A 16,997-nucleotide genomic window follows, 5' to 3' on the forward strand; every position below is an offset into this window, starting at 1 on the left:
ATCTTTGTGTTTTCCGTTTGTTTTCGTAAAAAGTAGAGAAACAAAGCTTTGTATACATAGATAAGAAATAACCAGATATAAATACAAAAAAAGTGTATACTGTATGCTTCTCGTAAAGAGGAAACTCTGCTTTGTTTACCGTAATCCAATAAAACGTTGCTAATTATCGCAGCACTTTAGGGTGATGTATTAGTTCTATAGAAAATGTATACAACATGCTTTAATACAACAAATTTTGACCGATAAATCCCTTATGTTGTCATTCGAGTTACTATTTTTACTTTTTATTTTAGAAGGCAATAACTGTGGCAGTCTAACGTCGATACCGGATATATTAGTATGATCTGTATATAAAATGTGGTGTGATCTGTATATAAAATGTGGTGTGATCTGTATATAAAGTAAGGTGTGATCTGTATATAAAATGTGGTGTGATCTGTATATAAAATGTGGTGTGATCTGTATATAAAATGTGGTGTGATCTGTATATAAAATGTGGCGTGATCTGTATATAAAGTAAGGTGTGATCTGTATATAAAATGTGGTATGATCTGTATATAAAATGTGGTGTGATCTGTATATAAAATGAGGTGTGATTTGTATATAAAATGTGGTGTGATATATATAAAAAATGTGGTGTGATCTGTATATAAAATGTGGTGTGATCTGTATATAAAATGTGGTATGATCTGTATATAAAATGTGGTGTGATTTGTATATAAAATGTGGTGTGATATATATAAAAAATGTGGTGTGATCTGTATATAAAATGTGGTGTGATCTGTATATAAAATGTGGTGTGATCTGCATATAAAGTAAGGTGTGATCTGTATATAAAATGTGGTGTGATCTGTATATAAAATGTGGTGTGATCTGTATATAAAATGTGGCGTGATCTGTATATAAAATGTGGTGTGATCTGTATATAAAATGTGGCGTGATCTGTATATAAAATGTGGTGTGATCTGTATATAAAATGTGGTATAATCTGTATATAAAATGTGGTGTGATCTGTATATAAAATGTGGTGTGATCTGTATATAAAATGTGGTGTGATCTGTATATAAAATGTGGTGTGATCTGTATATAAAATGTGGTGTGATCTGTATATAAAGTAAGGTGTGATCTGTATATAAAATGTGGTATGATCTGTATATAAAATGTGGTGTGATCTGTATATAAAATGTGGTATGATTTGTATATAAAATGTGGTGTGATATATATAAAAAATGTGGTGTGATCTGTATATAAAATGTGGTGTGATCTGTATATAAAATGTGGTATGATCTGTATATAAAATGTGGTGTGATTTGTATATAAAATGTGGTGTGATATATATAAAAAATGTGGTGTGATCTGTATATAAAATGTGGTGTGATCTGTATATAAAATGTGGTGTGATCTGCATATAAAGTAAGGTGTGATCTGTATATAAAATGTGGTGTGATCTGTATATAAAATGTGGTATGATCTGTATATAAATTTGGTATGATCTGTATATAAAATGTGGCGTGATCTGTATATAAAATGTGGTGTGATCTTTATATAAAATGTGGTGTGATTTGTATATAAAATGTGGTGATATATATATATAAAATGTGGTGTGATCTGTATATAAAATGTGGTGTGATATATATAAAAAAATGTGGTGTGATCTGTATATAAATTTGGTATGATCTGTATATAAAATGTGGTGTGATCTGTATATAAAATGTGGCGTGAGCTGTATATAAAATGTGATGTGATCTGTATATAAAATGTGGTGTGATCTGTATATAAAATGTAGCGGGATCTTTAAAATAAAATGTGGTGTGATCTGTATATAAAATGTGGTGTGATCTGTAAATAAAATGTGGTATGATCTGTTTCTAGGTTGTAAACTGACCACCTTGTAATATGAAATAAGTTAGATTTTTTCACATTTTTTTTCTATGCTACAAGGACAACAAGGAATAGGGACATAAAAAGAAAATACAATTTTAACTCGATTTAACGAGTGTAAAATATATAAACAAACGTATAGATCGTCATGGGCACTCTTGGTTCAGCAAGGGTTGATATGATAAATATAATGTAGAATCAAATTAAGAATAGATATACATCTAGTATGTGATTTTAATGGTTTTATGGTTAACTTACTTAACGATCCTATACTAACAAATCAAATAGTTTGTAAAACAAACCAATTCTAAATCTACCCACAATCCTTCTGATTTCCATTATTACCTGTATATATTAATATACTCATTTACTTTAGATAGGCGTACTAAAATCTAACCACTCTGAATAAGCTTTATTTTCTATTCCACATTTAAACATTTTCCCATCAACAAAAAGCCAGTTAAATCATTATCATTTGTTCGTATTACTAATATTAATTCTCTTTAGTAATTCTGTCAACTGACTTAACTACTGTTAAAGCTGTAAGTATTTCTCGTCATCAGATTAACACGTACAGATAAGATAGATGTGTATACCGCCTATACTGACGGTAATGATAGGTAAATAGTACAAAATGGGTGGTATTACAAGGACATTGGTAAAGTAATCATTTCATATGAATACGATATTCTCCTCGTAAGGTTTTGTTAGTACTAATGCCGTATTGTTTTCTCTCTGTAACTGTCTGTCTGTACTAGTTTCGTCTTCCTAGGTGGTAAATCAGAACAATGCCGGGGAAATTATGTTGGAGATGAAAGAAAACCGCTAAGAACATAAACAAAATACGAATTACAAACGTTTCCCAAACAACGCCATTCATTAAGCGGATCCTAATGTCATCACACACATACCTTTGACAATTTGGGTGTTGGCAACTAAAACCTAGCATTAAATTGTAAGTAGGAATATTAATAACGTACACATACTTAGCGATCGTGCATGATAAAAGAATTACTAGCGATGCATATTCATTGATGTGTGGTAATGATATTAGGTAAATCGGCCCCAGGGCGACTTTTGTGAGGATAGCGTCCTGTAATACATTAAATTGTTATGCTAATTGTGAAGGGAAACATAATTTCGGTATGTACGTTTCAAAGTAAAATGATATACTAATAAATATGCATTTGTAACCCTGCTGAACAAATACCCTAAGAAATCTTTTTTTTCTTGACATTTAAAAACATGCTTGACTTAGACAAAATAAGATATACACATATTTTGTTAGTTTTAGATATTGTTGGATGTTGCAATATGAAAGTATCTTTTTCTGCCATTTAGATTGTCAAAAAAGTAAACCCACTACCAAACTATCCTAATGTAAATATGTTGTCATATCTAGTAAAAGGACTTTATTTCTAGTAAATGTAATGCCGTTTATGCACTTCCCCTTTTTCATTCATGTTCAAAATGATAAATTTCAAAATAATGTTGCAATGGGACAGCGGATATTTGATATCTTTATTCATACTACAAAACATTAGGGATACAATGATATACACCTGGTAGTAACTGTTTATAAGGTCTGTTTGAATAAACATAACAGATAATTGATGGTTTGATAAATATAATCAGTACATTTAAGTTCTTGCATACTATACATTAACCATTGGTGTTTATATTTTACCTGTGTTATCACAGATTTCTCATAACCTTAATTAACAAATAAATAAAGATAGCAAATCAAATTATTATGATAAAAACAACATTAAAAAGACTTCACAAAAGTAGATAATTATGACATATGGCAGTTGAGTTTAAAAAACAAATAAGATTTCAGTTTGTGTTTTATGTAGTAAAATGAAGATTGTACAACGTGATCGGATCCGGGTCGAACGCAATGACGAGTAAATAGACAAATTATAGAAAAGATGACAGCCATTCAGATGGTTGTATTTATCATTGGATCTTAACAAAACAATACATCCATAACAAGACAAAAACGGAAAAAAATATTTAGGAACAAAAGACAGAAAAAAAGAAATAGGAACAAAAGACAGAAAAAAAGAAATAGGAACAAAAGACGAAAAAAAAAAACGAAATAGGAACAAAAGACGGAAAAAAAGAAATAGGAACAATAGATGGGAAAAAAGAAATAGGCACAAAAGACGGAAAAAAAAGAAATAGGAACAAAAGACGGAAAAAAAAACGAAATAGGAACAAAAGACGGAAAAAAGAAATAGGAACAAAAGACGAAAAAAAAAGAAATAGGAACAAAAGACGAAAAAAAAGGAAATAGGAACAAAAGACGGAAAAAAAGAAATGGGAATAAAAGACGGAAAAATAGAAATAGGAACAAAAGACGGAAAAAAAGAAATGGGAATAAAAGACGGAAAAAACGAAATAGGAACAAAAGATGGAAAAAAAGAAATAGGAACAAAGGACGGAAAAAAAGAAATAGGAACAAAAGATGGAAAAAAACGAAATAGGAACAAAAGACGGAAAAAAAGAAATAGGAACAAAAGACGGAAAAATGAAATAGGAACAAAAGATGAAAAAAACGAAATAGGAACAAAAGACAGAAAAAAAGAAATAGGAACAAAAGATGGAAAAAAGAAATAGGAACAAAAGACGGAAAAAAGAAATAGGAACAAAAAAACGAAATAGGAACAAAAGACGGAAAAAAAACGAAATAGGAACAAAAGACGGAAAAAATGAAATAGGAACAAAAGACAGAAAAATAGAAATAGGAACTAAAGATGGAAAAAAAGAGTTTAAAAAACAAATAAGATTTCAGTTTGTGTTTTATGTAGTAAAATGAAGATTGTACAACGTGATCGGATCCGGGTCGAACGCAATGACGAGTAAATAGACGAATTATAGAAAAGATGACAGCCATTTAGATGGTTGTATTTATCATTGGATCTTAACAAAACAATACATCCATAACAAGGCAAAAACGGAAAAAATTATTTAGGAACAAAAGACAGAAAAATCGAAATAGGAACAAAAGACAGAAAAAAAGAAATAGGAACAAAAGACGAAAAAAACGAAATAGGAACAAAAGACGGGAAAAAAATGGGAATAAAAGACGGAAAAAACGAAATAGGAACAAAAGATGGAAAAAAAGAAATAGGAACAAAAGACGGAAAAAAAGAAATAGGAACAAAAGACGGAAAAAAACGAAATAGGAACAAAAGACGGAAAAAAAGAAATAGGAACAAAAGATGGAAAAAAAGAAATTGGAATAAAAGACGGAAAAAAAGAAATAGGAACAAAAGACGGAAAAATAGAAATAGGAACAAAAGATGGAAAAAAGCGAAATAGGAACAAAAGACGGAATAAAACGAAATAGGAACAAAAGACGGAAAAAAAGAAATAGGAACAAAAGATTGAAAAAAAAGAAATAGGAACAAAAGACGGAAAAAAAAGAAATAGGAAGAACAAAACGAAATAGGAACAAAAGACGGAAAAAACAGAAAAAGGAACAAAAGACGGAAAAAAAGAAATAGGAACAAAAGATGGAAAAAAAAGGAATAGGAACAAAAGATAGGGAAAAACATATCAAAACGAAAAAAAGGCAAAAATTATTGAATTATTAAGAACAAAATACGAGAAAAACGATGTAGGAACAAAAGATGGAAAAAAAGAAATAGGAACAAAGGACGGAAAAAAAGAAATAGGAACAAAAGATGGAAAAAACGAAATAGGAACAAAAGACGGAAAAAAAGAAATAGGAACAAAAGACGGAAAAAAGAAATAGGAACAAAAGATGAAAAAAACGAAATAGGAACAAAAGACAGAAAAAAAGAAATAGGAACAAAAGATGGAAAAAAGAAATAGGAACAAAAGACGGAAAAAAGAAATAGGAACAAAAAAACGAAATAGGAACAAAAGACGGAAAAAAACGAAATAGGAACAAAAGACGGAAAAAAACGAAATAGGAACAAAAGACGGAAAAAATGAAATAGGAACAAAAGACAGAAAAACAGAAATAGGAACTAAAGATGGAAAAAAAGAGTTAAAAAACAAATAAGATTTCAGTTTGTGTTTTATGTAGTAAAATGAAGATTGTACAACGTGATCGGATCCGGGTCGAACGCAATGACGAGTAAATAGACAAATTATAGAAAAGATGACAGCCATTCAGATGGTTGTATTTATCATTGGATCTTAACAAAACAATACATCCATAACAAGGCAAAAACGGAAAAAAACATTTAGGAACAAAAGACAGAAAAAACGAAATAGGAACAAAAGACAGAAAAAAAGAAATAGGAACAAAAGACGAAAAAAACGAAATAGGAACAAAAGACGGGAAAAAAATGGGAATAAAAGACGGAAAAAAAGAAATAGGAACAAAAGACGGAAAAAAACGAAATAGGAACAAAAGACGGAAAAAAAGAAAAAGGAACAAAAGATGGAAAAAAAGAAATTGGAATAAAAGACGGAAAAAAAGAAATAGGAACAAAAGACGGAAAAATAGAAATAGGAACAAAAGATGGAAAAAAGCGAAATAGGAACAAAAGACGGAAAAAAAGAAATAGGAACAAAAGATGGGAAAAAAGAAATAGGAACAAAAGAAGGAAAAAAGAAATAGGAACAAAAGATGAAAAAAACGAAATAGGAACAAAAGACAGAAAAAAAGAAATAGGAACAAAAGATGGAAAAATGAAATAGGAACAAAAGACGGAAAAAAGAAATAGGAAGAAAAAAACGAAATAGGAACAAAAGACGGAAAAAAAAGAAATAGGAACAAAAGACGGAAAAAATGAAATAGGAACAAAAGACAGAAAAATAGAAATAGGAACTAAAGATGGAAAAAAAAGAAATAGGAACAAAAGACAGAAAGAAAGAAATAGGAACAAAAGACGAAAAAAACGAAATAGGAACAAAAGACGGAAAAAAAGAAATAGGAACAAAAGATGGAAAAAAAGAAATAGGAACAAAAGACGGAAAAAAAGAAATAGGAAGAAAAAAACGAAATAGGAACAAAAGACGGGAAAAAAAGAAATAGGAACAAAAGACGGAAAAAAAGAAATAAGAACAGAAGACGGAAAAATAGAAATAGGAACAAAAGATGGAAAAAAAAGAAATAGGAACAAAAGACGGAATAAAACGAAATAGGAACAAAAGATGGAAAAAAAGAAATAGGAACAAAAGATTGAAAAAAAAGAAATAGGAACAAAAGACGGAAAAAAAAAGAAATAGGAAGAAAAAAACGAAATAGGAACAAAAGACGGAAAAAACAGAAAAAGGAACAAAAGACGGAAAAAAAGAAATAGGAACAAAAGATGGAAAAAAAAGGAATAGGAACAAAAGATAGGGAAAAACATATCAAAACGAAAAAAAGGCAAAAATTATTGAATTATTAAGAACAAAATACGAGAAAAACGATGTAGGAACAAAAGATGGAAAATCGATATACTGTAGGAACAAAAGACGAAAGAAATGTATAAGAACAAAAGATGGAAAAAGTTCTTATTGAAAAAAAGACGAACAAAACGATATATGAACAATAAACGAAAAAAATCGATACAGGAACAAAAGACGATTTTTTTTATACAGAGATGAAAACAAGATCACGTTGATAATATGCCAATAATAATATTTCATTAAAGACATGTTTAACTTGACAAAATGTAATGATTAATGTATTTGTTTAAACACTATGTTTATATTGTTTGATAGCTGACATTATTTCATTCAGAAGTATTGGTGTTGTCTCGTTATGCCTAATGGATTCATTGTAATCACCCTGTCTATCCTTTTGAGAACACAAATTATTCGGGCATATATCTGAGGAACAGGTATTATCGATGAGGCAGAAGACGCTTAGTTTTCTGGAGTATCTTGCCTTACTTTCCTTTTAAGGGTTTACGAGTATTTTTTAACCTCGTTTCTTTCACTTTTGAGCTACAATTTCGGTGTTGTTCCCATGGCAATATTCTCTTGTTTTATTTTTAATGTTTTCTGCTTTTATGTGTCATACATTTTAAACCAGTTATCCTATCAATCTAAGAAGGTTTGTTTTCACTGACTCACTCATTGTTATTGTTACTGAGGTGTTTGTTTAATCATCATGTTGATATTTTTTCTCAATGAGGCTCTTTGTTTTAATCGTCTGTTATTTTTTGAATCTATTGTTGCACTATTTATAGCCATAAATTTGAAAGGAATATTCTCTTTTTCTATTTCGAATGTTAGTCGAATTCACTATCAGATTGTAAGTGACTTTCCTGTCATTCCATCGTCATTAATTCATCGATCTCATATCGTGAATCGTAGTGTAAATACCATCCGTATTTCTTATCAGTTTTAACAATGATTTCTTACGATACATCGTTAAGGCATGTTTCTTCTAATCAATGTCGTGGTTAATGTCCCTGCTAAATTAATTGTAACAAAGATATCCTTGTCAGCCTCCCCGCCACTTTCCTTTTTTGTCACTTTTGTCTATCCCACAACCCTTTTTCTCATCGTTTTTTGGTTGCTTTTTTGATAACTTGGGACAATTTTGCTGACATGATTTTTAGTGCTGTGTCAAATTTATTTTAGATATGGGATGGACAGTAAAATTTCTAAATAAAGAAATATGACAATCATCTGAATGTTTTGTTTGCAATATCAAAATTTTCAAAGATAAAACTTTGGATGTTCTGAAATGAAGCATGTAAGAATGGCCTTACAAAAGACGTTCAATCAAACCAAGATTGAAGTTATTACATGTAATTATTGATAAAACTGTAAATACATTGTTACCCTTTACTATCGAGTAGCGAAATTAAAAAATATAGTTAATATATAAATTAGTAATTGATAGCTTATAAGAGTGTTTATTTATGAATATTTCTTTATTGATTGCAGAATCTCAAAACACCAAAATCAGTATATGATCAATAATAGAATATTTCTGTAAAAAATAAACTAAAAAAAGAAACAAATTAAAGCTTTATGGAGTTATAATTTGATTTTACCGATAAAAGCACAATTTGTACTTTTCTATTATTATGAGTGTGTTGGATGTTCCTCCGTTGTCCCATACTAATTGTATGTAAGTGAAATTCGGCGAATAATTATGAATATATTCAACGTAAATAGAACAAATTGCAGTTGTCTGAAAATTTAACTAATCCTATGATAAACAAAAATTTAACATGTAATTTCCTCTAACTCCAAGTAGCACGATCAGATTCTTAGAAGAACATAAAATACGTCTCAAGTTGTGTACAATCACTACAAATGAAAAGTTAAAAGGAAAACAGAACATAACGGGTCTTTGATACTAGTGCACAAAGCCAACTAAAGCTAAAGTTACCGTAATTACAATAAATAGATACATGTGCTGCCTATAACAACACACGCAGGAACAATACCTGAATCGAGTCTGTTATTATGCCCGCACATTAAAATAGAAAGAACTATTTAATCTGTTTAACGAAAACTGGTAAGAAGTAAGGCACTGGCTACAAAGCAAAGCAATAACATGTACTAATGTAATTTGGACGCTGGAGAAACTTATGATGTGATGTAATACTACAAAGAGTCGAGACGGAAGAAAATTAGTACACATTTGCAATGAACACGTATATTATGAACAAATAATCCTATTTGTTATTGTCAATTAAACATTACATGGAACAACGTCTCTGATCTAGCAAACGAAAGATTGGGTTCTGCATTAAACCCATGTTGTTCATTAAGTATTCCTTATCAAAGACTTCATTCCGGGAGGTGACTTATATAATACATTTAAATGAATGTTAAACACAAATACAGCAAGTGTGATATAGACAACTTTGAGTTCAACTATCTCATTCTATAGAATAAAGTATGATTTCAGGACGGAATTCCATTATACTGCAGGATTAAATGTGCGTGTACTTTATCTGATATTGAAATTACAAATACCACACCGTATCAAGTTATCAGAATAAATCTGGTTTAGGCTAAATAAATTTTCTTATATCTTATTCACGATCTCCGTAGACATACAGAAAAACACCCCAGTCTGTCTAACAAATATTAGAATAAAAAACGCAAAATAATAAAGTGCAGGAAACTGATGAACTAAACCAAAATTTAACATGATTAAAAAAAAAACCCACAGAAATATAAATAAAAACTACAAAGGTACAAGCGATATTAAAGTCACAAGTCAGTGTTAATGTGTCTCGATGTATTTTAAGGATATCATATTAACAGTGTAATTTGTATCACTGTAAATCTGTAAAATTTTGTAATGACTCCACTTCAAATTAATTTTGTTAAAGTGAGTAAGTATCAATAACTATCTGAGATTATTCGTTAATGACTGAAGTTTGGAATAACTACAATTTATGTAAAAATTACGTGTTTCATAAAGAGTAAATCTGTAGCAAAGAAATTGACTTTAACATACCAAGTAACATTACTCCCCATAGATTAAAGTCCCAGATTGGATTTATAACTCTGTTAAAAGTGATGATCTTTTCTAAAAAAATTCATAGCTCCTTTTGATGGTGATACGAAATCCGATTTTTTAAAACAAATTATGCTATGGTTTATTTAGAATTCTGTTATTGGAAGTGCAATTTCCTATTCAGATTATTCTACATTTGGTAGTATTTCTTTTTTTTCTTTTGATGGATTTTTTTTCTGTTTTTGTTTTTTATTGGTTTTGATTTGTATTATGTTTTTTGCTTTTTTTGTTCGCTTGTTGTTTGTTATTTGTGTTCTAATTAAAAAACAAAACCAAAACTATCATGGTATCAGGTTTTTATCATCCTACTATGTGTTGTTGGTATATAATTTTTTTTTTGGTTGCATGATTTGCGTCATTATGCGATTTTTGTTTTTGTTTTTGTTTTATTGATTTTATCATCGGTAGTACGACTTTTTGATTTTTATAACTAGATTACTTGTTGTGTATTAGTATTTGTATAATATTTTGTAATAAGTGTCATTTTTCGGATTATTATAATTGTTATTTACGATTTCAGATTTTTATAATTCTGTAATGAGTGTCACGATTTCACTGATATTTTTTTATTTTGTAATTTACAATTTCGTGTCTTTATATCTACAATTAGTCTCACAATTCATATTTCATTTTATAATTCTGTAAGTTACGATTTTGGTTTTTCATAATTCTGTAAGTTACGATTTTGGCTTTTTATAATTCTGTAATTTACTATTCCGGTTTTTTTTAATACTTATGTTATCTCCGATTTTGGTTTTTCATGATTCTGTTATTCACGATTTTGTTTTTTTATAATTCTCTAATTTACGATTTCGGATTAATTTTTTAATTTACGATTTCTGTTTTTGTATAACTTTGTAATTTACGATGTCGTTTTTTTTTTTATAATTCTGTAATTATTGTCAAGATTTATGATTTTTATGATTCTGTTAATAGATTTTGATTTTCATATTTCCATTATTTTTGGAACGATTTCAGTAATTTTATGGTTTTTTTTCTTTATTTTAATTTTGTTATTCTGGTTCAAGTTCTGTTATTGATAATTATGTTCTGGTGAAACGGTCACCATTATTTTTACAGTTCTTTCTGTTTTGTTGTTACGATTTTTCTTTTTTTACAGTTCTGTTTAGATGAAGCGATTTCAGTTTTCATGCTCCTGTTTTGGTGATAGGATATCCATTTGTATGATATTTTATTATCATATTTCATAATTGTATTATAATAACCCGGTTATGGTCCAATTTGAATATTAATTATTTTGTTAATTCCACGATGATTTAATGCTATTCTATTTCTGTTGCTTTGTTGCTCTTTTGTAAAGTGGATGATTTCCCGTTTTATAACTCTTGTTTGTGTTGATTATGTTTCCTGCTAATTGTTTAGAATAATTTGAAACTTGATTATAACCTCAGCTACGTTACTATTTCCCGTGTGTCAGATCCTAGTCTGATACGATAATCAGCTTTCTTTACGATGGTATTGATATCAGATATTTCAGCCGAGGTAATGAGCACTTTATGGCGAGTTAACGTGGATTAAATTTACCTGTGGCGCTATAAATTATTCTATTTTAGTTATCTTCTTATATTTACTTCAATTCGGGTACTTGAAGGCCAGTTGTAGGTAAATCGGTCTACTTTAGTGTCTTGTAGGTAAAGTGGTCTGATAACATCGGACACCAGCGGGGCTATCCCTTAGCTTAATACGGGGATCCCAAGGTATATATATCCCGTCGTTTCTATGTCATTATCAAAATGAAAAGTGCATCCTGTGCCGATTCCTGAATTCCTCTATTTTCTCCTCCATAACACTTCAGCACGCACCTCCACCGATGTAAGATATTTGGAGCTGTAGGTGATCGTGTATTGAGTCGGTATCACATTGGTGGTGCGTGTTATCCGCCCCTTTAATGCTTTTTATCAGATACAGCTAAGGCTACATGTATCTATCGTAATAATATTAAGTAAGATGATATTTATTTGATCATACTTATTTAAATGGATCAAGGGAAATCTCACCCAGGAAGTATCAGATTTGAGATGAGGACAACACCGCTTACAGATAACGAAGACAGGATAGCCGAGACAAGGAATCACGATAGCGTTCTCGGCGACTTGACTACTTTAAATTCACATTATGAATACATTAAAAATGAATTAGGTGTTCGAAAAAAATACTGTAGTAAGAAAAAAAGTCAATATGGGAAAATAACTCGAAAATAGATTACATAATGTTGTTGATTTATATAGCACATTAACCGGGGTAGCAATTGAGATGATTGGAACTGGTGTTTATACAAACAGCTGTTTACACGACGTGGTATGCCAGCTATTTGTTTGTATATGACTCGATATGGCGACTGATGATGTAAAGTGTTACTTTGTCAACTCGCTTATTTAGAAAAAACTTTAAACGAGGAATCCCACCTCTGCTGGACATGTAATGCTATCTAAGTCCTTAGATTTATAGCGCGCAACCTTTTGAAAGGAAAAATAAAGAATTGAAGTAATAATGGATTTATAAGAAAATTTCCTTTCCGCTCATATTCCAATTTTAAGACCCATATTTACGATAAACTTCCTATTAAGGATCGGATGATTGGAAGCGAAGTTTCCTTTCTTCAAATGTCTGTTCTCCACTGTTATTATGAGACAGCGATGCTGAAATATTTCTTCACCCCCGGTATCACACATACATGGTTGTTCGTATGTCTCATAGCATAATAGATACAAAGTATTGTATTTGATTAACAACACAATAAATACAATGTATTATATTTTTTTTTTAAACACAATAAATACAAGGTATTGTATATGTCTCACAACATAATAAATACAATGTATTGTATATGACTCAGAATATAATAAATACAATGTATAATACATGTATGATATATGTATAGTTTATGCCATTCCTTGTGGATTTATTGTCTTTTTCAATGCAGTTGCAATACATTGAGATATAAATTTAAAGGTATTGACTCTTGCGAAAATTGGTTGGTACGAATTGAGATTTATATGGCGTGAGAGTTATTGTATCTTTACCGTTCTCGGGTTTCAGAGAAGATAACCACTATCATCATAAGTAAGCTGATGTGTTTGATTCAATTCATTAAATTGATATCGTATTCGCGCTAATCTTCGTGTTTATGGAAATATACACATTAACGAGTAATTGTTTAATTTACATTAAGTAGGTATAAAATTGTAAGTAGTTATCCTTACATAAGTATGTTTAATCGGTTAAAACGTAGCATATAAAAATAAATCAAAATCAAATCGTATCACCAAATACTGATAAATATTGAAGCCAAATTCTTAATTTATGTGTAGAACATAACCTAAAATATGAGAAGAAGAAAAGGAGGAGTAGAATTGTACTGAACACATGGTAATGACCACCAAATGGTATATACTGTATGGAGTCTTTGGCAAACATTTTAATCATATACATATCAAACTATTAAGATTTACAATGTGTTATGCAATATAAATGAATAAATGAAGTTTGGCCAGTATTAAGCTTCCACAGCCGACCCCTAGGTATCCTTAGCACCACTGGCGACTCCCAGCAACACCAGGAACACTTACACAGCTACATAATGCAGCTAATTTCCTTGCTTGGCTCTACAGTATCAATTTGTATTGAAGGTTTCTAATATCGAACGATTCTTCCGGGCGTTACATCCGCTGACACCAACATTTCTACTCGGACGTTTTCGTGTAGAAACAGTATTGACATCGCCATTATCTACATATAATTTCATAATTCATATCATAATTCAATAAAAACAAGGGGTATTTATGAAAACTATTGAATAATTCTGAACGAACTTTTTGAACTCTTATCCAGACGGATTTAGAACGCCATAAAGCATTTAACATTCATAGATAAAGTATTCTAAGATATGCTAGCAAAATGTCTTGATAGTTATTATGTGAGGGGTAGTACTAGGTTACACAACAGGGAACCGTAGGTAAAGTTATATGACGTCATTTGGTTTACTATGTCCAAACTAAGAATTTATTCTAATGGGAGAATTAAACGTTTGGGTCTCAACAAGGATGTGTATTACTTAGATATTTTGTTACTTTTGGGGGGGGGGGGGGGGGGGGGGGGTGGTGGAGAATTAAACGTTTGGATCTCAACAAGGATGTGTATTACTGAGATATGTTGTTGCTTCGTTACAATTGTGAATTTAGTCTTGACAAGAATGTGTTTTAATTTAGATATTTTGTTAATTTGTTACATTTGGTTAATTAAACGTTTTAGTCTCGACAAGGATGTGTTTACCTGCAATATGTTGTTACTTCGTTGCATGGAATTTAACATTTGGATCCAATACAAAGATGTGTTTTACTTAGATATTTTGTTACTTTGATGCATAAGGTAAATTTAACATTTGGATCCAAAATAAAGGTATGTTTTACTTAGATATTTTGTTACTTTGATGCATTTGATCAATTCAACGTTTTAGTCTCGACAAGGATGTGTTTACCTGAGATATTTAGAATCTATCGCCTTCACGGCTGCAATACTAAAGTATGGAATACTACTCTGTACATCGTGATCATTAATCTATTCTATTTTTTTTAACACTGCACTTTTAAAGATGTCTTTGTCTGTTCATATAATACTTCAATAAAATCTTTAGATTATCTTGTTAGTTATGTAATTCGTTGTCATGTTGTTTGTGTGTATAATAAAGCCGAACAGAAGTTCGCTGTTGGCAATACTTCTGTATTCATAACAGGTAACAGGGAAATGTAATATATAAGATATATGATAAAGATATTTCGTTATCAGTTGAGGTATTCTCAGATCAACCTTTTCCTTCCTATGAGTGAGATACACTCACAGGAAGGATTATAGGTAACATTATATAAGACACATAAAAATGATACTAATCCTATTACATTCAGGTAGAGAGAGAGAGAGAGAGAGAGAGAGACAGAGAGACAGACAGAGACAGAGAGACAGAGACAGAGACAGAGACAGACAAACAGAGACAGACACAGAGAGAGACAGAGACAGACAGAGACAGAGACAGACAGACACAGAGACAGAGACAGAGACAGAGACAGACAAACAGAGACAGACACAGAGAGAGACAGAGACAGACAGAGACAGAGACAGACACAGAGAGAGACAGAGACAGACAAAGACAGAGACAGAGACAGACAGAAACAGAGACAGACAGAGACAGAGGCAAAAACAGACAGAGGAAGGCAGAGACAGACAGAGAGACAGACAGAGACACACAGAGAGATATATGTACAATTAAGTTAACATTCCGTTGAATGGTTAACTAAATTAAAGTGTCTAATGAACGGAAGAGGATTCCTGGGGTTTATTAATAGCTATGATTTTCTGGGAGGATATATACTTGTGGAATGATGAGTAGGAGTTGCGAGGTTTAATTAACCTCCTCATCAAGAAAGACACTATAATCTAATCAATTTAGAGTATAGATCTGACAAACACGTTTGTCGTATTAAATGGCATTCCCTATAAACAAGCTTAATACTCTCATTAAAATGATAATAATTTTATCAAAACAGCTGAAGGAATTTAAAAAAAAAAAAATGAAACAGAAAGCAGATTTCATTATCGGTGTTGAGATCATCATTTGTAAACACAGCATCACGCTCAACTACATCTGTGTAACTGACTTCCACCAGCATTGATGTCTTGGATTTGTATCTTTTGGTACTACGCAGAGCTGTCTAAAATGTTAACAATCGAATTGATCATGAAAATTTGGAAACACAGCTTCCGTGTACCCTTTTCTTCCATGGCTTTATTTGATGTGTCCGTTGGTGTTCCTTTTTCTTTCATTGATGTATTCCATGTATTCTTTCGTGTACCCTTTTCTTTCATTGATGTATTCCATGTATTCTTTCGTGTACCCTTTTCTTCCATGGCTGTATTTCATGTGTCCGTTGGTGTTCCCTTTTCTTTCATTGATGTATTCCATGTATTCTTTTGTGTACCCTTTTCTTTCATGGCTGTATTCAATGTGTCCATTCGTGTACCCTTTTCTTTCATTGGTGTATTCCATGTATTCTTTCGTGTACCCTTTTCTTCCATGGCTGTATTTCATGTGTCTCTTGGTGTTCCCTTTTCTTCCATTGATGTATTCAATGTATTCTTTCGAGTACCCTTTTCTTCCATTGATGTATTCCATATGTCCGTTCGTGTACTCTTTTATTCTAGGGTTTTATTCCATCTGTCCGTTCGTGTACCCTTTCCTTCATGGCTGTTCTCCATATGTCCTTTAGTACTACCCATAATCGAATTTTATTATTTCTGATGTAATTTCGTACGGATTGATGCTGGCAAATCGTTTCTGAAAGACACAATAATATCACATTTATTTACAGATGCTAAGTATCACAGTCACATATGTGAGTTATTGATTAGATTACAAACATTTATACCCAGAGGTATGTACACTATGGCTGTACTGACGTTATCACGCGCCTGTGATCCTGTCTAGGATAACATCACTCGTCAACATCGCGACATCCAGTCCTACACCTGACACTCGCCTACCTATTAGTCGTACAAACAAATGTCATTATGTCTGTTACCCAGATCGCTGTGGTGTTACTGTAGACTTCGGCTGTACTGTTTAATAAAATCCACATGTGTG

This window comes from Pecten maximus, chromosome 10, assembly GCF_902652985.1.
Source record: "Pecten maximus chromosome 10, xPecMax1.1, whole genome shotgun sequence".
NCBI classification, from domain to species: Eukaryota; Metazoa; Mollusca; class Bivalvia; order Pectinida; family Pectinidae; genus Pecten; species Pecten maximus.